The sequence below is a fragment of the Thermobia domestica genome, chromosome 12, assembly GCF_964235325.1.
Source record: "Thermobia domestica chromosome 12, izTheDome1.hap1.1, whole genome shotgun sequence".
NCBI lineage: Eukaryota > Metazoa > Arthropoda > Insecta > Zygentoma > Lepismatidae > Thermobia > Thermobia domestica.
In genome coordinates, this window is record NC_137465.1 from 175,942,119 (window position 1) to 175,966,164 (window position 24,046).

Genomic DNA, 24,046 nt, shown 5'->3' on the forward strand with positions numbered 1-24,046 from the left:
ACGTTTTCTTCATCGCCTCCGTGGCCAAGTCGGAAGAGCACGCGGCTAGTAATTGAAAGGTTGGTGGTTCATGCCCACCCCCCGCCACTGGAGTACATATTTTTTACTTGTTTAAAGTGTCTTTTTTAGACTCAGCATAATGTAAACACATTACGCATATAGGCGATTTAACATATTTTGGGGGAGTAATTTTGTGGTTCATTAACGCTTACGGCACGGCTCAACACCGGTTGTGTGTTAAAGACGTAACACACACCCCGTGTTAAACGCCAACACCGTGGGGTATGTGTTGAACTAACACCGCATAGTGGTAGTCACGCTGGAACTGTGTTAAAATTGATTTGAATTAACACAACTATTTTTTACTGTGAGGCGCACTGGAATAACATTTCTCATAAGATCAGCAAAGGCAAGCAATGTTGGGTTTGGCGCGAGGAAAGATGGGACACCCCTCGTACTCATCAAGCATCAAGCAGTGTTAGTATTGCGCTGTCCACCAAATAGAATAATTGGGGAGCTACTTCAAAGAAACAAGTAGCGAACTCCGGTGAAGAAATCCAGTATTAATAGCAAGGAGAGGCGTTGTTACTGACTTCATATCTCCTCAAAAGTATGAGTGCTACAAGCTGGAAGATAAACCCTGGTCCCTAAGTGCTGTTACATTAGCAGTTCAGTTTAGTTTTAATGGCAAATTCAACAACTTTTGGTGAGAATTCTCTTTTCCCCCTTAATTTGTCTTACAAAACAATGAATGAAAGAACGAAAAAATTTGTAATTTCTTGTTTTAAGAAATTCAGGACATTTTATCTTATATTTCATTTACTGTCATAATCTGCCTGCTCTGATATTTCCTATTTTCTTTTAATGAAACTTCCAGATGGTTTTGTCTTCTGCAACAGACATTTATATTTAATTAGCAAAAATATGCATTCGTCTTGTAGTCAATTTTCAATCTTCAGAAGCTGTTAAAATCACATTAACTATATACCTACTAATGGTTTAGTGAACTTTAAGCTCTCTTTGTTTCTACTAGCTCATTAAGGCAAGTCGTATTGCACAATACATAATAGTAGTCATGTAGGCTACTAAGAAAATACAATCGTAAAGTGAACTTAAATTATCCACATCCCAAAGTTGTATCGGGCCCCATTAGTGCTCTGGCTACGGGTCTGCTAATCTCTACCCACACCAAGACATTTTATATTTAATATTTCTTTAAAATATGCAATCTATCTTTCACTCCCTTCTACAGTGTAATTTAATATTACCTCAATAAATCCAAAGAAATACAGGGTTATTCAAAAAGAAAGAACAGATTTCAAACATTTCTTCCAAACTACAAAAGATAGAAACATGATTCGAACGATACTTGATTAAGAAAAGTTTACAATTTAAACAACCCGGATAGAAGTTCCAATCACGGCCGCATTGGCCCTGTTGTTTGTTGTTGTTTGTCTGTAGTGAAATGGCGGCGTCACCACAGGAGAAGTCTTTTTGTGTGTTACAATTGGCAAAACTTGAGTCCATTGTTGCAGTTCAGCAAGCATGACGGCGAAATGCTCAATTTAATAAACAACCGCCGCAAAGTTGTTATTAAATTTACGATAAGCAAATTTACGAGCAAATTCGTAGAAGATGGTTGCATCTGCAAAGGGAAAAGCACGAGACGTCCACGCACATCGAACGAGAATGTCGAGCGTATTCGTACACTTTACGAAAGGAGCCCAAAGAAATCCACATCACAAGCAAGCAAAGAACTTAACATTCCTCAATCAACTTTATCGCCGGTGGCCTCCCAGGTCTCCAAATCTCACTCCGTGTGATTTTTATCTATGGGGGTTACGTAAAATGCCGTGTTTTTATCCCTTCTATGCCTGACACACTTGAAGGTCTACGACATCGAATTGTTGAAGCTGTGAATTCGATAACTAGAGACCAGTTGATTCGTGTGTGGCAAGAAATGAGCCACCGTTTTGACATTTGTCATGTAACACACGGTGCTCATATTGAATGCACACCATAATTACTAACAATAAATTGTAAACTTTTCTTGATCAAGTAACGTTCGAATCATGTTTCTATCTTTTTTAGTTTGGAGCAAATAAATGTTTGAAATCTGTTCTTTCTTTTTGAATAACCCTGTATTATAGGGTTATACATATTCTATGTAAACATTTAAAATTAGAAGCAGAAGCAATTTATTATTATTATTATTATTATTATTATTATTATTATTATTATTATTATTATTATTATTATTATTATTATTACATATTTCTTATTTTCCGAAACAAAAATTAAGCAATATTTAACATTAGCTTAAAAGATAGCAGTACAGTAGCAATAACCACGATATAAATCAGAAAACGCAAATAGAATTTTCTTCTGATCAAATCTTGACGTATACACTCGAAAGAAATTTTTCATTTTAATACTACATTTACTTCTATTCTAGGATTTATAGAAACTTTGCAAACATTTCGTTGGTATTACGTACTTACATATTTTATACGTAGCTTATCTAATATTATCACGTGCAAGGTTAAATGTAGTGAAGCTAAATCAGTATTACATACGGATGATTATACATGTATGATTATGCGTATACTATTTTCCGTTTAAGAATTATCTTCTTCCAGCAAAGTTAACATGCAATTTTAATATAATATCTAGCCTATAGTTAAATACACAGTTTAGTTCTTAATACAATTTCCACATTTATTGTTCGTTTGCTAAGTCAAATCTCATTCTCCGTTTCCTCCATTCTCATTCTCTCTCTCTCTCTCTCTCTCTCTCTCTCTCTCTCTCTCTCTAGAAAAATACTGTTAATTCAATTTAAGCACAATTGAATATATGTCTCAGGGCAGGAAGAGGGAATTTCGTTCCCGATACCATTCCTGAAATCATTGCTGCGTGGCGTTAACAGCTCATAATTTATAATAGACATAAATAACACCACGGAACCCTTGTATACTCTATATTGTATCCCTATAGCACAACTAAAGGTTTGTCATTTAATGCGTATTAATATTGCTAAATATCTACCAACTACCACTTCTAAGGAAACACCAAAATTTAAAAGATGTGGAGTCTGTAAGTTGTCTTAAAAAATAATAAAGAAAAGAATCCAGAACTATGAATTAATTTGGAACCAGTAAGTTAGATCTTCCACGTATATTTGTAAAACCTCAAATATTTGTGTTGTTTCTGTGCCACAGAAAGGAGTTGAACAATTCTATTTAATTTACAAATTAAATAAATAAATTAGTAAATTTTACAATATTGTTAGCATTTAATGAAAAATAAAAAATAAAATGTCCAAACATGAGACATGTATATAGATAGGCTTCATCGAGCCGAATAAAATCATATGGATAATTGTACATTCTTATATATAGTTTTCGCGAAAATTATAAGTATTCTGCCATTATTGGCAGGTCACTTGCTGCAACTGGAAAGCCTCATGCATCACTGTCTTCGTCTAATCTTTTTGTCTCCACATACGATTTTTCTGTTTCTATAACGTCCATCAACTGTAATCTCCTTTGTCCTCTCCCTCTCTTTCCTGCTACCATATCTTTTAGCATGTTCCTCATGTAGAGGCCTGCACGGGCCGAATTTTTCGGCCCGAGCCCAATCCAGTCCGAATGTACCTAGGCCCGGCCCAGCCCGGGCCCTAAACGTTTTGGAGATTTTGGGCCCGAGCCCGGCCCGGCCCGATAAGTTTTTTTAAGAATTCTTGGCCCAAGCCCGGCCCGGGCCCGAAAAAATTTAAAAGTCTCATTTTGTAACATTTTTCATGGGCACACTTCTTCAATGTTTGCCTTTATTCTAATTATCGTTTAACGAATGTCAATAATTATTACAGAATTGCAATTAATCGGCCCCAGCCCGGCCCGACCTGAAGAGAAATCAGTGTCGGCCCGCCCAAACTCGGCCCGGCCCAAAGAAAAAACAGAGTTGGCCCGTGCAGGTCTCTATCCTCATGACACAACTCCTTCTTAGTTTAATCAGTTTCTCTTTTTAATTGGAATTAAAATTTTCCTTTCCTCTCACACTGATTTATTTTCCGTTCTACCCAGTTAATTCTCTCCATTCTTTACCAGTAGTGGGCGGTGGCTCAATGGTATAGTAATTACTTCTGATTCGTGGCAGTCACTGGTTCGATCCCCGGCCAAGTAAGTCTATGGTGGGCAACTTTGTTGGTGGTTTTCTTGGAGTACTCCCGTTTCCTCCCACATCCTTATTCCACCAACTCTTCCATCATCATTCGCTTGCTTTAATCATCGTCTCCTTTAGCCTAACAGACATAACCGTGGGACGTTAACCTGAAATATTTCATTTCATCCTTTTGCACATCCACATTTCGAAAGTTCCTAGTCTCTTTTTTTATCGGTTTTGAGTAATCTCCATGTGTCTGCCCCCATAGAGTACATTACTTCACACGAAATGATTTTATGAGTCTTTTTTTCTGAACTCAAAATCAAGTAAAATATATTATTGTAAACTTAAAAACTGACGTTGTGCGTTAAGAGTCCCTATCACTGCGAAATTAAAATACCGCTAATTTTTACAATAATTATGTGATATCTTCAAATAGATATAAGATAATCGAAAAGTGGACCAAGACCTCCCTAGACGATGTTATTTTGCATGAGTTACCATTATCACGAGTCACCTAGTAGCTTTCCGTATGCAGTTATTTAGAAACGCGAAAATAAATGCCGATTTTCTAAATGGCTGGAAATTGAAAGCAGATAAATGAGTCTTGATAACGGTATCTCACGCAAAATAATATCGTCTAAGGAGATCTTGTTCCATTTTTCAATTATCTTTTATCTATTTGAAGATATCACATAATTACTGTAAAATTAGCGGTATTTTAAATTCGCAGTGATGAGGCCTCTTAACCTCATCACCTATTAAGACGAAACTCATACTGAGCTATACATTGATAATGTTTTTTTCATTATGACAATAGTAAGATGGTAGCATATACTGCAGTTAGTGAGATATAGCTCAAAATTGTGATTCTTTTAAACTTCAATTTTTCTTTCAGTATAATATTTTTGAGGAGAGATAGTAACGCTATATATAAATATGTAAGGGTTTTACAAAAAAAAAAAAAAAATTAAAAAATAAAATAAAATAATAAAAGTAAAAAAAAATGATGATGATAATATTGTTGATGTGTTTCTGTATGATGTTCCCTTTTCTCAATACTATGGTTGCGTGAATGTGTCACCGATTGCTGAACGCGAACCCACCGGGCCCACACGGGTAAGCTATCAACACTCACTGACCCATCCACTACACCAATCATCTGCGGAAAATAGAACTCAAGTTGACCCAAAATATGAAGATTTCTAAGCCTCCTTCATTCTCACTCGCAGTTCAGTATCCCTGCATCCCATCACGAGATAAGGTTACAAACCACAATCCGACAGAACAAGACACTGACCCAAGAGTGAAACTGACGGTGAGTGCCAGGCCCGTAGCCAGCCTCCAAATTTAGGGGGGGCTAAATGTAAATTAGGGTGGGCACACACAGAGATAGACACAGACATTATACAATATATATATATATATATATATATATATATATATATATATATATATATATATATATATATATATATATATATATATATATATATATATATATATATATATATATATATATATATATATAATGTCTGTCTCTGTGTGTGATGATGAATAATTTCTTATGCTCTTAAAACTAAAACTAGAGCATGAAGGAATTATTATTAAAATTTTCCCCTATAGCGTTAGTACAACTGTACCTGAAAGCTAGAATACTATGTGTCTCCTTTTTATTTTATTTGTTATGGCACCAAAATATTTCTTCCGTTTTCTCATCTTCAAGGAAATAAAAAAAAATTGTTAAAAAAATAGTTGGCCGAACGAACTAATCATTAAAATTTCCAAAGAATTAGTATAGGAAATACGTTTATTAATTTTTGATGACTGAAAAAATATTTGTGAAACTTGAAAACATCTAGAGAGTAATGAGATTTAATACTATCTTCAAAGAGATTCAACAGAGAAGGGTCTCAGAATCTAAAATCAATATTTTGAAATACATGTGGCCTAAACAAATATATGCATATTGAAAAAGTGAAATTAACATTTTACCTGTATTATTATTTACATCTCCTTAGATATGAAACTTTATACTTCTTTAAATATCACGCGCTTTATTTTACACTTGTACTTCTAAACATTTTTTGATCTTTTTTTATGGTGATGTTCGAAAGAAATAATGATATGTTTATGGGTTTTTGCTATCTACAAATTTATAAATTTCATAAGATTAGGAAACACAAACACAACACGCATATATACACTCCTCATGTTGGCACACTATAATAGAAACAAGTTGTACATTTGAACAATCACTAACAACACTATCACAGTATAAGTCTCCTTGTTTTGAATGCTGCCAATCTTAAAACAATTGTGTCCAGATCGAGGTTTCTGGTGATGTCCTTGTAACTCAGTAAAACAAGATCGGCACGGTGCAGTTAATGTACAACTCCTTTTGAAAAAATGCCCTAACAAAGAAGGAATTCCTCTCACCTGAAGTAGTTCTATATAAAGGTTGACCGGCTTCAGGGCAGAAATTTAGTAAAGAAAATATTCAAATTTACAAACGTATAATTTCTAATTGCTTTCTTTTTAGTAACTGAAAAAATACTTTTTGCATAACAGCTGTGAGTTCCATTTTATCACAACACATCGTGAGTTCCATTTTATATAACGTCGTGGACCCCGTAGCCAGGTCACGCGGACCCCTGGGGTCCGTGGACTCCAGTTTGAGAACCACTGTTCTAGACTCTTTGGAACATACTATCAACAATCATTTAGGATGATTGCTACTAAAGTCATGTTTAAGTAAAAATAATCTGTTATGATCTGGTACTCGAGCATTCAAATAAGAAATAACTCCAAAAAAGTTCCCTGTTCTAGCGCAGTTACCTTCTTTCTCGAAACGAAATTGATAAGAGAAGTAACAGTTCATTAAATTTTCTTTGTATAGTACAATTCATATCAAAGTATACATGAAATTCTTCTTTACATTGTACAAATAAGAATTCGAGATCAGTTGCTCTCGTAGGACTAAAATGTTTAAGTTAAGAACTAATTATTTAAAGAGCTATTTACTTATTTCTATTGAAGGCATCTCTTCTTCAAAATGAAACTACATTAACAAATTGTTACTTTTGTGGGCTACCCCGTAACCTCATGGGTACAGCGCTCGCCTTCGGGACCGTACTGGGAGTCCTCGGATTCAAACCGATAGTGATTTGGACGTTACTTTAAGCTATAGGTCCCGTTTCTTTATAGCCTCCCTGCTGAAGAGAGACGCTAAACTCCCCAATGCACCCTGTTTTAAGTCAAAGGTGAAATTTCAAATTTATAAAGCATTATACATATTATCATCTAATAAGGTTCAATTTTTAATTGAACATTCTGTTTTTCCTATAAGTGCAACTACTACCTCCGTTTAGTCCGCTGCATTTTTTGTTTACATACCAGAAGATTGCAGGGTATTCATTTACAAAATAGTAACTTTGCGTGATTAGGCTTACGTCTAATGATTAGGCTTACGATAAAGATTAAGATAAAGATAAAGATTAAGTGAATCGAACTTATGTTTAATTTAAAGATATATTATTCTAAGTTATTTAACAAATAGTCAAGTTGCTGCTACATACACTACAATTCTCATTCTTCAAGTGAACTTCGGTGCATCTTCAGAAACCAGCATCGACCAACTTTCAATTACAACCATGTTCAAATCACAACACAACAAGAGTAAATACAATTCAGAAAAGGAAACTTTTCTTACTCCGTTATCACGTGACATAAAACGTAGTCAAAATTCCCCCCCTCTCTCTCCATGTCCAATATAGACAAAACAAACCCATACACCTGTGTGATGATTAGAGCGAAGCATTTGCGACCCGCTGTTGAGGGATGCTGACTTTTCAATCTCTCGCATATTAACCCAAAGCCAATGACTCACAGCAAAAGGATGTTTTCAGTTGCAAATTCCAAAAAGAACAGAAAGAGGTAAACTCTTCGTCCGCAGATTAAGGTAAAAGTTTGTTGTTTCTGAGCACAAATACATGTTTGCCGATAGAATAACCATAAATTATTTTTCTCCTTCAGCGAAGGTTGTTTGCACATGGAGCATTATATATATATATATATAAACAGACTTACCAACAAATAAATATTAGCAATTCAAAGAAGCGTAGAGCATAAATAGGCCAATACTTTAAATGAGGATAATAAAAGTAAATTTGAATACATTTGGAAATACAATTTCTTCCAACATTTCAGTCAGTGTTCGAATTAAACTTTCGAACGAGAGGGGGATGCTTATGTATTCTTGCTGTAAATGTAGAAAGCGAAAATTTATGTTACTTCTGTGATACGAGAAGGACATAAATTTTTACCGAAGGGGAATTTCTCCGGCATCCCCCGTTAATTCGAGCTATGATTTTAATTAGGGGGATGCAAAAAATTTAGGGGGGGCTGAGCCCGCCCTAGCCCCCCCGTAGCTACGGGCCTGGTGAGTGCTTCGAAAACCTAAATGTTGGTAGTTACTAACCCAGATAAAAAAATTTTAAAAAATCTCAAATCGAATCTAAAACGCGCAACGGGATGGAATTTTGAGAAGAAAACTGAATGCCAAAAATGAATTTTGTTGATCTTATTAACGAAGTGAAATTTCCTGGCAGGTCTGTGATTCCAACCCCGGTCGCACTAAGTGAAATCGATTCTGTACGCTTTCAAGATGCTATAATTTACTTTCGTTACATTATTCACGTACTGCTTTTCAAAACTCTACTTTTAAGTACTAACAATACTACTAAAGTTAATTTACTACTTAGTTTTCAGTAATTAGCTCTGCACTGGATAATGAAAGATTTTGTTTCGACTCGCATACTTTATTTACACTAACTTCCTGTAAGATATGAAACAAGCCAAACGAAACAGAAAACAAGAGTCGCAATGGTAATTCAATACGAATTGAATGCTTTACATAGCTGAATGGATAAGTTTATCATTGAATTACATATTCTCTTCACATCTCATGAACAAGCTCTACATGCGTTTAGTTTAGTCGTTAAAAAAAAACAATTTGAAAATAAGGACATTTACTACAATAATCACATGAGCCTTGTACTACACATGTACTACTTATTACGGCTGTGTGCTACATACTTTACTTTCTTTCCTTAGTATTTTCTCTCTTTAGATACCGTTGTGCAAGTGGGGTCAGCGCGAAGGATTTATACCAACAGGGTGACCTCCCTTGTATGAGCTCAGACCTATCCACTTTGATTTCCACAACAAAACATTTTTTTTCGAGACAATACATACACTTAATAAATCCAAATGAAAAGAAAGTATACTTAACCTAAGTCCCTAGCCTAACTATCTAACTAACTTAACCTAAGACATATAAAATCACTTTTATTCACCAGGTTCGTAATATATCACACACACCGCCTCTTACCGAGGACGTATTGGACGCTGACCATTCAGCTTTAATTTTGTATATTGTTAAAATAAAAAAAAAGTTATAAAATATGTTCTTAAATTCGAGTTTCTGTTTCTGGTGAAAGGAATTCAAAATACTGAGCGGACGTGTCATTACTGACGAGCATCTCCCATTACCAATAGTTGTACTAGCACCCTTGTTAATAATGTGAGCCGAAACTTTGTAAACATTTTGTCTCATCGTATTCAAACTAATGTGAAGGCGAGCACAAACCAGAGAATGGATCTAATTCTGTGATATAGCAGTACGGAAAAATAATAAATAAAGGAAAAAAATATACGAAATTACATATTCAAAATATAATTTTGGGGTGAAAGGTATGGACTCGAAAGTACACACATTTCATGGACTGTTGGTAACAAACGTCCACACTGAAACTCCAAAAGAACAATTCCCCCTCATTGAACGAGTGGTTTATGTCACATCTCTAAGTTTGTATATTGTATAACTTAGGGAAAACTACGCAGCGTTTAGCACATTATATAAGGCATCACAACACCAAAAGAATAAGCCATAACGAAATCCGATGATATAGGAATTTAGCAGCTTAGTTTGGCCGAAAACAACAACTTGATTTTTTCTGCTTACACTTGTTTGTTGATTTCCTCCATGGAAAATATAATACTAGTTACTCTCCTACCTTTTCAGTCCTGGTTTGGTATTCTCGAAGAAAATCCTACACCACCGCTCTGGCTGAGCGGTTTCACGGTGTTTAAAAAAAGTATTGGAATTCTCCTTCGAATCCAGGCGACTAAGCTGAACCAACACGATGGCTTACGTCAACCACTCACACCCTGACGTATGAATTTTGCTCTCACAACTGTAGCTTCATCGTCCATTGAGCACAGCAAAACACTCTCTGTATACATAGACTTTCCAAAGACATCAAAGGTATCAATTATTTTGTGTCGTAACCCTTAAATACTTCTATTTTTTCACGTTCTTTTATGGACGGAGATAATCGTACGTCCATCACTTAACACCGCTTCTGGTAAAAAACAAAGACAATGGGAAGACGATCCCTAATTGGAGGTTCATTGTGACGTAACTATACGATGATAGGTGTATCTCTCAAGATCAAAGAAGCCGAAAAATCTCAACCACACATGTGATCGCGGAAGATCCAATCACAGATAATTTAGATTAAACAAAGATATGCTTCAAGAAGCTACTATGACTGACTTTACAAATGTAAAATTTTAAAGAAGATTTTTGAAATAAAAAGTTTGAATTCTTTTGAAGATACCCTAAGCCAGAAATATGAATGAAAATTGACTGGAAAGTATTAAAAACGGCCAGATATAACCTTATTTCCTAAAATAATATTATATTTTAGCTAAATATACAAATAATTGTTTAATGTAAATATATTACCATATATTTCCCTCTAAATATACAGGGTGTCCGAGAAGTCCTTCCCTGATTACAGAAATTGATAACTCAGATGAAACTGGTGTTGAATTGTTTAAAACTATAAAAGTTTTGGTCACATCAGTACACATCCACATGAGCACCCTTGGTAGCACGTAGCACATCTAGGCGATATTCAATTTCCATCCACACATTAGCCAACATCTCTGGAGGGATCGATGCAACGACTGTGGTTATTCGTTTCTGCAGGGTTTCAAGATCTGGTACACGTGTTCGGTAGACCTCATCCTTGACATAACCCCATAAAAAGAAGTCTAATGGGGTTATGTCAGGAGAGCGTGGAGGCGAAGCTGTTGGTCCATCACGACCAATCCATCGCCCAGGAAATGTCCTATCGAGATAGGCACGGACGTCCAAACCCCAATGAGGTGGTGCACCGTCTTGCTGAAAAACGACGTCGGGGCGATACTGAAGCAGCTGAGGAACAGCATACATACAGCTGCAACATATCCAGGTACACTGCAGATGTGATGGTATCCTCAGCGAAGAAGAATGGCCCGATAATTCGATCGTGCAATAACGCGCACCAAACATTCACCTTTGGACTGCCTCTGGTGAACTCCCTGACCTCCCTGGGGGGTTCTGAACCCCAAATGCGTACATTAGGGCGATTCACTACTCCACTGACAAAGAATGTCGCTTCGTCGGAAAAGGCAATTCGTCTGTGATAACTATTATCGTCCTCAATACGTGATAACATTTCGACCGCAAAGTCATATCGACGTGTACCGTCGTCGGGCAACAAGGCCTGAACGAGTTGCACTTTGTAAGCACGAAACAATAAATGACACAGACAAAAACTGTATAGTTTGTAAACAATTAAACACCAGTTTCATATTTCTATCTTATTTCTAGCCTGAGTTATCAATTTCTGTAATCAGGGAAGGACTTCTCGGACACCCTGTACTAAAATCATTAGTTCAAGGAACTTAACGCAAATTTTGCGATCTACTTCAAATCGAGTTATTGATTAATTATATATTAAAAATAAAATTTTAATAAATATTAAATTCATATATATACTGGTTGCCCAAAACTTCCGGGCCATGTTACATTATACGATGTATAAGGTAACATCCTCCGGGAGCTTCGGAAAAAAAATCTAACTTAGAAGTTCTAAGTTAAGCTCCTTTTTTCTCTCTCTCTCTAACCTAACATTTTAGTCATAAAATACTCTATTGCAATGCAATCAATATAGGAAATATTTTGAAAATTTTCCAGAGACCTTAATCCTAACAAAGAATTTTATAACTACTCTATATGAAAAAGAAGATATTGGACACAAAACTAGACACAAAGCAAACAAGAATTTCCTTAATCTAAATTTAACCTACGATTCTCTTTCTTTTTTCTTTACGACTATGTTTTGTTTCTGTTCAACCTCCCAACAGTTCTCTCCTCTTTTCTTCAGAGCATCGAAATAATTTTAGGTTGTTGAAACTCTGAGTGCCAATATTCTCTCCTTTTAAACTTTGTAATCTAGCTGAATTTCTGGTTATAGCGGAAACAATGTATGGTCCCACAGAGGTATCCATAAACTTGGCAAATACTTTCTTTGGTATGGATGACACGTGATGTGTTTTAACCATTACCAATGAGCCTTCAGTAATGGTGTCCTGATGTTTCTGCTGTTTACGTTCTTTCTTGGGTACAGTTGCTGGACTAGATACGACGAGTTTCTTGTCTTCACTGACAGGAAGTGATTCTTTTGGCCAGATAAAATTCTCTTTGAAGCTCTTGGACGCAGAGTAGCATAGGAAACGCTCTGCCGGTGTGCATCCAAGTGCATCACCCCAGGAATGGTTACACAAATCTTGGGCGGCTTTTAGAAAGGTACTCCATTTGGATTGATTCTCGCTACAATAGAGGCGGAGAATGCGGTGGAGGTCACGATGTCTGCGCTCGATAATGCCATGGGAGGAAGGATGGTATGGCGTGGTAAGTATGTGTTTGATTCGGTGTTTTTGACAAAATTCTCGCCAAACGCGCGACAAGAATTGCGGACCTTGGTCACTCACCAAATACTTAGGATAAGGTAGTTGATAGTAATATCTTTTCTCGAGGACATCCACAATCTCCCTCGTGTGAGCCGTCCTGAGGGGGAAGAAACACACGAAGCGACTGTAGACGTCCAGGATAGACAAGATATACTTATAACCCTGACTCCTAGGAAGGGGCCCGACCAGATCGAGGCATTGTTTCTCGAAGGAAGCAGAGGCCTCAACATGGCAGGGTTCCTTTCTGATCACCCTGTACGAGTAGTTAGTTCGTGCACAAGGAAGGCATTCTTGAACATACTTAGTAAAAGTCTCACGCATACTTTTCCAGTGAAACATGGCCTTAGCGAACGACAAACATCGCTTCACACCAAAATGGCCTTTGTTGTGAATCGCCGAAACCATATTTTCCACCAAGCTGGCAGGAATGACCAGTAGCCAAACAAAATTTTGAGAATTTCTAATATAAACTAAATGATTCTCCACACGTATCCTGTCATTGTCTCGAGAATCCTTCCAAATGGCGTGTAGCTTTCTACAATACGGATCTTTCCGCTGTTCTCGCCTCAGTTCCGCGACATCCAAGAGGTCAGAGTCCTCCGCGGTCAAAAAATTTATAAAATGATCCTCTTCTGCCTCAGGAATTTCTGGAGGATAACGGCTCAATAGGTCAGCGATTTCATTATCGGAGCCCTTGATGTGAACAAATTGCAGATCAAACCGTTGCAGTTTGAGCAGAAGACGAGTAGTTCGAGCATCGAGATTTCTCAAACTGAAAGCATATGTGACTGCAGCATTGTCACAGTGGACCGTAGTCCGTCGACCCAAAATGAAGTAGGAGAACTTCTCGCAGAGGAAAAGAACAGCTGCCAACTCTAACTGGAAGACTGATAAGGAGGCCTCATGCGGCTTTATTCGCCGACTCGCGTACGCAATAACCTCCGGGTCATCCTGTCCCGGGGGAAATTGAGCCACGTAGCCAGCCAATGACTCCGCCGAGGCATCACTGAACAGGTGAAAATTCAAATTGAAATCAGGTTGAGCAAGAGCAGGAGGACTACTTAGAAGTTCTTTTAGATGATCGAACTTTTCTAATAACTCCGAAGAGTATTCTACCTTTCGGTCCTTCTTGAGAAGATCGTAAAACGGAGCAGTTAAACCTGCGAAGTTTTGAAAATGTCGCTTTCGCCATCCCACGAGACCAAGAAATCTCCGTAGAGCCTTCTTAGTTCGTGGAAGGGGAAAGTGACGGATGGCCTCATTACTTTTAGGATTTATTTTTACAGAAGATCCTGAAACAAGATGACCATGAAAAGAAATTTCGAATTTGAAGAAGTTGCATTTCCGAAAATTGAGAGAAAGATTAGCCGAACGAAGAGTGTTGAAGACCTTTTCTAAATGCTGGAAATGTTCGTCTATGGAAGATGAAAAACAAAGAACGTCGTCCAGGTAAACTATAAGAAAATTTTTGAAGGTTTCTAATCCAAAGAAGGTGTGCATGACAGACTGGAAAACCGCTGGTGATGATTTCAAGCCCATTGTTAAACGAGTCATTTGATACTGACGTCCTTTGTAAACAAAACTAACATATTTGTAAGAGTCTGGATGGATCGGGACACTATGATATGATTGCGTACAGTCCAACGAGGTGAAAATGGTTGCACCACTGACTCGCGCGATTAGATCGGAGATCGGCTCGACCTGAATCTTTGGTGCAATCACACGCTCCTTGATACCCCGCAGATCAATCACCGGCCTTAGCTCTCCAGACGCCTTACGCACAATATGTACAGGGCATCTGTAAGGTGAAGGACCTTCAACGATAATCCCAAGTTTTACCCACTTATCTAGGACTTCCTCAAACTCTTTTTGAAGATGAATGGGTACAGAATACAACTTTCCTACCACCGGGACGTCGTCGGGAAGCTGTATTCTATACGGCTCGACCTTTATGACACGGGGATTCTCTGTGAAGAGACACGTGAATCGAACTAACAATGAAAATAACCTCTCCTGAGAATCCGAATCGAGATCGGTTCTCTGAGAAACAAAGTCCCGAAGTTCCTCCTTCGTGACCGATGGCTGAAATAACGAGTTGTCCTCTTTATCTGAAGTTAATTCTGCGACAGTAACCTGGCAACAATGCTGCTGTTCCATGTCAATAGAAATGATCTGACCCGAGTCTGATTCAAGCGAAATTTCTTTAGACTTACAATTTAGAGAAAGGTTATATCGGACGAAAAACGGAAATCCTAAAATACAGTGTGCTTTTAATTTCTGAACAACATAGACTGGGACTTCGAAAACACAACCTTGGATAGTGAAGTTTAAGATCTGGAAACCTTTAACTTGGAATGATTCGTCTCCTGCAAAACCTTTTAAAGAGATATTAGATTTCGGTCGGAGTTTGGCAGAAGGATAGATCTCTTTTATTCGTCTCCAAACATCTCCCGAGAGCAAATTTGTATCCGCTCCAGAATCTAGGATACAAACCAAAGATAACTCTCCTACCGAACAAGTTAGAGTGGGTGAGGGATAGGATAAAAGAACACCTTTTTCCGCACTGGAGTCACACTCCCTCTCGTTTATCACGAAACGAACCGAGAACAGAGGCGTGCCCGATTTGTTTCCCCGAATTTGAATTTTGAGGTTCGAGATTAACTACTGGACAGGTTGACGCCAAACAGAAATTTTGATGTTCCGTTATCGAACTTTCTTCCTTTTGGGGAGTCGAGGAATTCATATCGCAGTCCACAATCTCCCCTAATGAGGGCTGCGACATGCATTTCCCGAACTATTCCCATTCGCTTCAGATGACTGCGCCATCGGCGGCATGAACGTCGTATACGGCGAAGGCCAACCAGTGGACATAGCCATATTCACCGCTGGGGAAGGAGTGGATGTGGGAGTTGCCACTCCTCCTCCAGGAGGCAAATTCGACATGTATCCCGGATATGCTTGCGCTCGCGGTATGTGGTTCGAACTCGGCGCGCACTGTTGGGATGCACCTCGATGACATCCAAAGTTCATTGCTCCCGATTGGTAGTTAGGGTTGGAAACATATGGAACATTCTGGTTTCCGTTCCCCAAGTTTTGCCTTCGGTTGTTGTACCAGGGTCTTCTGGCCTGAAAATTTCTTCTTCGACCTAGGTTCCCCAAGAATCGATTGCCATTTCCATTTCCCTTGGCATCACCATTCTTCTTTCCTTCGTCCTCCTCCGTCTGCGACGAAGTGTCTTTAGTCTGTTGTGACTTTCCGTTCTTTTCTATCTTTTTTCCTATCTTGCCCTGCCGAATATGTAGACGCTTGAATTTCTTATCCGTCACTGGTTCCACAGGTTCCGGATGACCTTCTATTTCGGCTATCTTAACAATTAGATGCTGGATATTCTTGGGCTCCACGGCTCGCAACAATTTAGCATCTCCATCTGGCAGACAATCTAGGACAATTTCAATGAGTTCCGTCTCGTCTGGATGTTGTGCCACAGCATAATATTCAGCTATGACCTTCCAGGCAAAGTCAGTTAGCCGGTTATACTTGGACCGATCAAACTTCATCCCTTGGATGAATTTCTTCTGCAGACGTTCCATCCTGGCCGAGAAATAATGCTCCTTAAATAGACGCACAAAGTCAGCATAACTGTTGATGTCTTTTCAGACCGTTTGGTACCAAGTCTTGGCCCCAGCCGACAAACAACACGGTACCAAAACCATGCGTTCGTATTCCGACGCGGAGATTATCTTAAACGCCTGTTCTAAGTTTTATAGAAAAGACCTGGCCAAACCATATTCTCCAGTGAAGTTCGGTAAGTGATTTATTTCCGACAGCCTAAGATTCAATGCTCTATTTCCAGAACATCCCTCATATCTGCCGGGATTCAGGGGAGAGTTGCAGTCAATCACAGGGCTCTTTGCATTAGAATAATTTTGTCTGAAATTCGAATAAGAGGTATAATTTGGTCCAAAAGGTAAGTTACTTGGCATCGATACCACTGTGTGACTACATACTCCCTCCGGAATTCCAACAAACGAAGGAGTCCTATCTGCAACAGTACTGGACACTACATTACTTAATCTACATATATTGGAAGTCGAGACCGAAGTCTGAGACCACGTCAATAATGGATTTAAAACCCTAGAGGCAACCTGACTACTCATGATATCACCACAGGTGGGACTGGAATTGTTCGTGACCAACGAATGTGAATTTAAGTCAAACGGCCAGACATTCTTAGTGTGAACTTTGGTCGGCTGACAGACAGAGACTGTCACCGTTGGGACAGTACGAGTCTCCCCAACCGAAGAGACTGGTACATCCACTCGGGTGTCAGAGTCTGTTCCGTCAGAGTCAACCCTCTCACAACCAACAAAGTCACGTGACCGCTTGCGACCGACACGACCTGGTTTACTTTGCTCCTGATCCTTCACCAAAGTTTGGATCTCAGCCTCGAGTACGTCATAAGATTTCTGGGTGCTCGACTCGAGATGCGATAGTTCTTTGGCGAGCTGATCACATCTGCGATTTTGCTTTTCTACTGACAATCGGAAATTCTCCTCAACGGTGTCTACCCGCGTTGTTATCGTATCTTGAAATTCCCCCACCGAAGTGTACAAATCGCGAATTTCGTTCCGGAGGTCCGATACGTCTTTGTTTACATTATCGACCTTTTCGTTTACTATCTGCACCATTTCCGATTTTAATATATCAAATTTTTGATTCATTGTCAACAAGTTATTGTCTACCTTTTCAAATCTTTGGTTCATAATACTATCAACCCTTTCAAATTTTTGATCCAAAGTTAGAGTTAAGGTTTGACTAAAACGTTCTAACATTTCCGCAAGGTCTGTCACGGATGCAGGTGAACCTGCAGTTCCGACACTCTCTCCACCGTTGTGTAAAAGTTTCTCTCCCGAGTCGTGTGTCGTGGTGTTCCGTTCACTTCCACTTTCTTGTGACTTTGAAAGCGATCGCACAGTCAGCTGTTTGGCCACACACGTTTTACAAAACCATGGCTCACTACACTTACTTAATTCTTCTACCTGCTCATCGGTTATATCATAGCACTGTGCATGCACCCATCCAGAACAACCGTCACAATATACACTGAAGCCCTGTATTTCCTCTATACAACATCCATATTCATCCCGGCTACGGGATTCAGTACTTGACCTGCTACCAGCAGACATCTCCATTTCATAAAAATTGTTTTCCCCAAGTTACACATATACAAACTCAAGAGTGACTACACATCGTTCAAGGAGTCGATTGTCACAACAGTCCCCATTACATTACACTGCTCTTTCAATAGGATTCACTTAGCACTCGCGGAAAATTGAAATAACAGATCCTGGCTGTGGAACGCCAATTTTACAAAATAATAATAATAATAATAATAATAATAATAATAATAATAATAATAATAATAATAATAATAATAATAATAATAATAATAATAATAAAATAAAATGTTGAAATAAAAAAATGATGATGATAATATTGTTGATGTGTTTCTGTATGATGTTCCCTTTCCTCAAGACTATGGTTGCGTGAATGTGTCACCGATTGCTGAACGCGAACCCACCGGGCCCAGACGGGTAAGCTATCAACACTCACTGACCCATCCACTATACCAATCATCTGCGGAAAATAGAACTCAAGTTGACCCAAAATATGAAGATTTCTAAGCCTCCTTCATTCTCATTCGCAGTTCAGTATCCCGATCCGCAGGTCATAGCCTGCATCCCATCACGAGATAAGGTTACAAACCACAATCCGACAGAACAAGACACTGACCCAAGAGTGAAACTGACGGTGAGTGCTTCGAAAACCTAAATGTTGGTAGTTACTAACCCAGATAAAAATTTTTTTAAAAATCTCAAATCGAATCTAAAACGCGCAACGGGATGGAATTTTGAGAAGAAAACTGAATGCCAAAAATGAATTTTGTTGATCTTATTAACGAAGTGAAATTTCCTGGCAGGTCTGTGATTCCAACCCCGGTCGCACTAAGTGAAATCGATTCTGTACGCTTTCAAGATGCTATAATTTACTTTCGTTACATTATTCACGTACTGCTTTTCAAAACTCTACTTTTAAGTACTAACAATACTACTAAAGTTAATTTACTACTTAGTTTTCAGTAATTAGCTCTGCACTGGATAATGAAAGATTTTGTTTCGACTCGCATACTTTATTTACACTAACTTCCTGTAAGATATGAAACAAACCAAACGAAACAGAAAACAAGAGTCGCAATGGCAATTCAATACGAATTGAATGCTTTACATAGCTGAATGGATAAGTTTATCATTGAATTACATATTCTCTTCACATCTCATGAACAAGCCCTACATGCGTTTAGTTTAGTCGTTTAAAAAAACAATTTGAAAATAAGGACATTTACTACAATAATCACATGAGCCTTGTACTACACATGTACTACTTATTACGGCTTTGTGCTACATACTTTACTTTCTTTCCTTAGTATTTTCTCTCTTTAGATACCGTTGTGCAAGTGGGGTCAGCGCGAAGGATTTATACCAACAGGGTGACCTCCCTTGTATGAGCTCAGACCTATCCACTTTGATTTCCACAACAAAACATTTTTTTTCGAGACAATACATACACTTAATAAATCCAAATGAAAAGAAAGTATACTTAACCTAAGTCCCTAGCCTAACTATCTAACTAACTTAACCTAAGACATATAAAATCACTTTTATTCACCAGGTTCGTAATATATCACACACACCGCCTCTTACCGAGGACGTATTGGACGTTGACCATTCAGCTTTAATTTTGTATATTGTTAAAATAAAAAAAAAGTTATAAAATATGTTCTTAAATTCGAGTTTCTGTTTCTGGTGAAAGGAATTCAAAATACTGAGCGGACGTGTCATTACTGACGAGCATCTCCCATTACCAATAGTTGTACTAGCACCCTTGTTAATAATATGAGCCGAAACTTTGTAAACAGTTTGTCTCATCGTATTCAAACTAATGTGAAGGCGAGCACAAACCAGAGAATGGATCTAATTCTGTGATATAGCAGTACGGAAAAATAATAAATAAAGGAAAAAAATATACGAAATTACATATTCAAAATATAATTTTGGGGTGAAAGGTATGGACTCGAAAGTACACACATTTCATGGACTGTTGGTAACAAACGTCCACACTGAAACTCCAAAAGAACAATTCCCCCCCATTGAACGAGTGGTTTATGTCACATCTCTAAGTTTGTATATTGTATAACTTAGGGAAAACTACGCAGCGTTTAGCACATTATATAAGGCATCACAACACCAAAAGAATAAGCCATAACGAAATCCGATGATATAGGAATTTAGCAGCTTAGTTTGGCCGAAAACAACAACCTGAATTTTTCTGCTTACACTTATTTGTTGATTTCCTCCATGGAAAATATAATACTAGTTACTCTCCTACCTTTTCAGTCCTGGTTTGGTATTCTCGAAGAAAATCCTACACCACCGCTCTGGCTGAGCGGTTTCACGGTGTTTAAAAAAAGTATTGGAATTCTCCTTCGAATCCAGGCGACTAAGCTGAACCAACACGATGGCTTACGTCAACCACTCACACCCTGACGTATGAATTTTGCTCTCACAACTGTAGCTTCATCGTCCATTGAGCACAGCAAAACACTCTCTGTATACATAGACTTTCCAAAGACATCAAAGGTATCAATTATTTTGTGTCGTAACCCTTAAATACTTCTATTTTTTCACGTTTTTTTATGGACGGAGATAATCGTACGTCCATCACTTAACACCGCTTCTGGTAAAAAAACAAAGACAATGGGAAGACGATCCCTAATTGGAGGTTCATTGTGACGTAACTATACGATGATAGGTGTATCTCTCAAGATCAAAGAAGCCGAAAAATCTCAACCACACATGTGATCGCGGAAGATCCAATCACAGATAATTTAGATTAAACAAAGATATGCTTCAAGAAGCTACTATGACTGACTTTACAAATGTAAAATTTTAAAGAAGATTTTTGAAATAAAAAGTTTGAATTCTTTTGAAGATCCCCTAAGCCAAAAATATGAATGAAAATTGACTGGAAAGGATTAAAAACGACCAGATATAACCTTATTTCCTAAAATAATATTATATTTTAGCTAAATATACAAATAATTGTTTAATGTAAATATATTACCATATATTTCCCTCTAAATATACTAAAATCATTAGTTCAAGGAACTTAACGCAAATTTTGCGATCTACTTCAAATCGAGTTATTGATTAATTATATATTAAAAATAAAATTTTAATAAATATTAAATTCATATATATACTGGTTGCCCAAAACTTCCGGGCCATGTTACATTATACGATGTGTAAGGTAACAAGGGAGACAGGACATGAAATAGACTGGGAAGGCGTAGAGGGGCTGGAAAAGGAGAGAAGAAGCATTATAAGAAATCGGAAAGAGGCAGAATGGATAAGAAAGGAAGGAAGCGAGAAACTTATGAATTGGAATAGCGGACTGAATATACATGATGTATGAAGAAAGATATTGGATAAAACAGAGAAGAAAGAAGAGGTAAAAACAGGTGTATTGAACAGCGAATAGACAATTAATAGTTTATGTTTTTCGAAAGTGAAAGTTATTCATACACAGGTGTGCCAATTAAAAGTTTAGCTCTTAAGTGAAAGTTGATCATTAAAAGTTGCATATGTATTAATTAGAAATTGTTAAAGGAAAGGACGAATATGTTTGGTTCATGGAATGACCTCCTCTGATTTTAAGAAGTATATAAGCTGTAATCTTAGAGATTGTATTTCATAATGTGTCTGATGAAGGAAAAGTTAATTTGCCGAAACTGTAACGCTATTATTTATTAGTTAATATATGCTTTGGTCAGAATTTGTCTGTTAATATTTTTGAAATTCAAGATTATATATGTACGAGGCGTGTCCGAAAAGTGAGTATCGTTTTGAAAAAAAAATAGTAAAAAGAGGTTTGTTCAAGCCAAATATATTTTTACATGAAAGAGCACACCTTAAACTATTTTTTTTGACATACTTTCCATCAATGTTCAAACACTTGTCATAACGGGTGACAAACTTGTCCAAACCTTATTCAACGAAACATTCCGGCCAGTGTCCGGCAGTAGCAGCGTTTTTCTTACAGCTCCTTACAAGATAACCACAGCTCCACCGCACTGAGCGCTAGTTTCACTGGTTCAGACGCATTGCGTCTCCACTGGCGCTAGTACGGTTGAGTTGTGGTTATCTTGTAAGGAGTGTAAGAAAAACGCTGCGGAGTTATGGTTGTCTTCACTGGCGGGATGTTTCTTTGAAGAAGGTTTTGGAAAAGTTTGTCACCCGTTCTGACAAGTGTTTGAACATCGGTGGAAAGTATGTCAAAAAATAGTTTAAGGTATGCTCTTTCATGTAAAAATATATTTGGCTTGAACAAATCTGTTTTAGTATTTTTTTTCAAAACGTTATTTGCTTTCCGAACACGGATCATATATATACAGGGTGTTAATGAACTATACCGACAAACTGTAAGAGGTGATTTCTTACATCAAAATAAGAGAAAAAGTTCATATGGACCTATGGAGAAAAGTGAATAGTTTCAGAGCTAGGGCTGTCCAAAATCGCGAAAAAGTCAAATTTCAACAGGCCCTATTTTGAATTCCCGAAACTGCCGGTGGTGGTCCTTATCAGCGTAAAGGAAGCCACGCATACGCAATCCAAAAGTGCATATTTCATTAATTTTCAGTGAGTATACAGAGTATTCCATACAGGGTGAAATACCCAGACATGCCACCAACCGAATTTTAAGATATCCTCTGAATTTATAATTGGTCCAAAGTAGGCAAACGATAAAGCCCGTCTCATACGGATCTGAACTAAGGCCTCAATCCATGCTAAACTTAACAGTGTTGCTTAACTCAAACTTCCATGCATTTTTTTTACCCTGAGGTAATGTAGGGGTCTCAGACGATCCTTAAAACTAAGTACGTTTTACCAGCAGAGTCTCTCGTGGTCGCTGTATTAAACAGTCGAAAAACTTGTTACGAATAGGGCAATCAACTCGTTATCGTAAATATTATTGTTTTTCTATTTCGCAATATGAGTTCATCCGAAGAGGATGAAATAGACATAGCAGCGATATCTGCTCTGTTGCTGACACAAAATCCGCCCTCCCATCCCAAAAAAACGAGAGAGAGAGAGAGAGAGAGTAAAGAGGAGCTGGTGGACCAGGAAGTGAATTCTTCTCCGCAATAATGCATAGGAAAGCACCGTATTTTTAATGGTGAATAATAAACTACTTACAGAAGATCCTCCTTCCTACAAAAAAAAAAAAAAAAAAAGTCTACAGAATGGATTATTCAGAATTCCATACGCTCTTGAAATTAGTAACTCCGAAAATTCGACAGCGAGATACGAACATCTGGGATTCTGTATCAGCTGAAAAATGGTCTGTAGATCCTTGGATCCACCAGATTGTAGAACGGAAATTCAAATGACTTGTCCAAATATGTAAACGAGAGAAGTTATCAGGCGCGGAAAGCTAAAATAAAGAAGAAAGAGAAATTTTCCAGTATAGGTACTGAGTGCATCCGCTCAGCTCAGTACCCACATAGCCAACGGCGCCGATCCTGGGGAGGCGGGGCCCCCCAAAGCTCATGTGGGGGGGCCCCCTATTGTATTTATGAATATACAATATTTGGCATAATTTGAGTGCAATTTGTCTAAAATCCTCCTATATATACCTTCTGCATTTGAATGCCCCCTTCCAAATTTACAGAGAAATCGGCGCCCTTGCATATAGCCCATAAAGTAAACTTATACCGCGCCGGAAACCCATCTCATGTACTACACCCGGAATGTTTGTATTGTGTTAGCATTGTAGAACTGTTCCCTAAAATTTCACGAAAGCCACATAATACTGATGACAATTAACTCTCATTGTTTCTGTTTTTGGCGCTGGTTTACTTTTGGCGCATCACATCTGAATTTTATGTTTACAAGTGTAGGA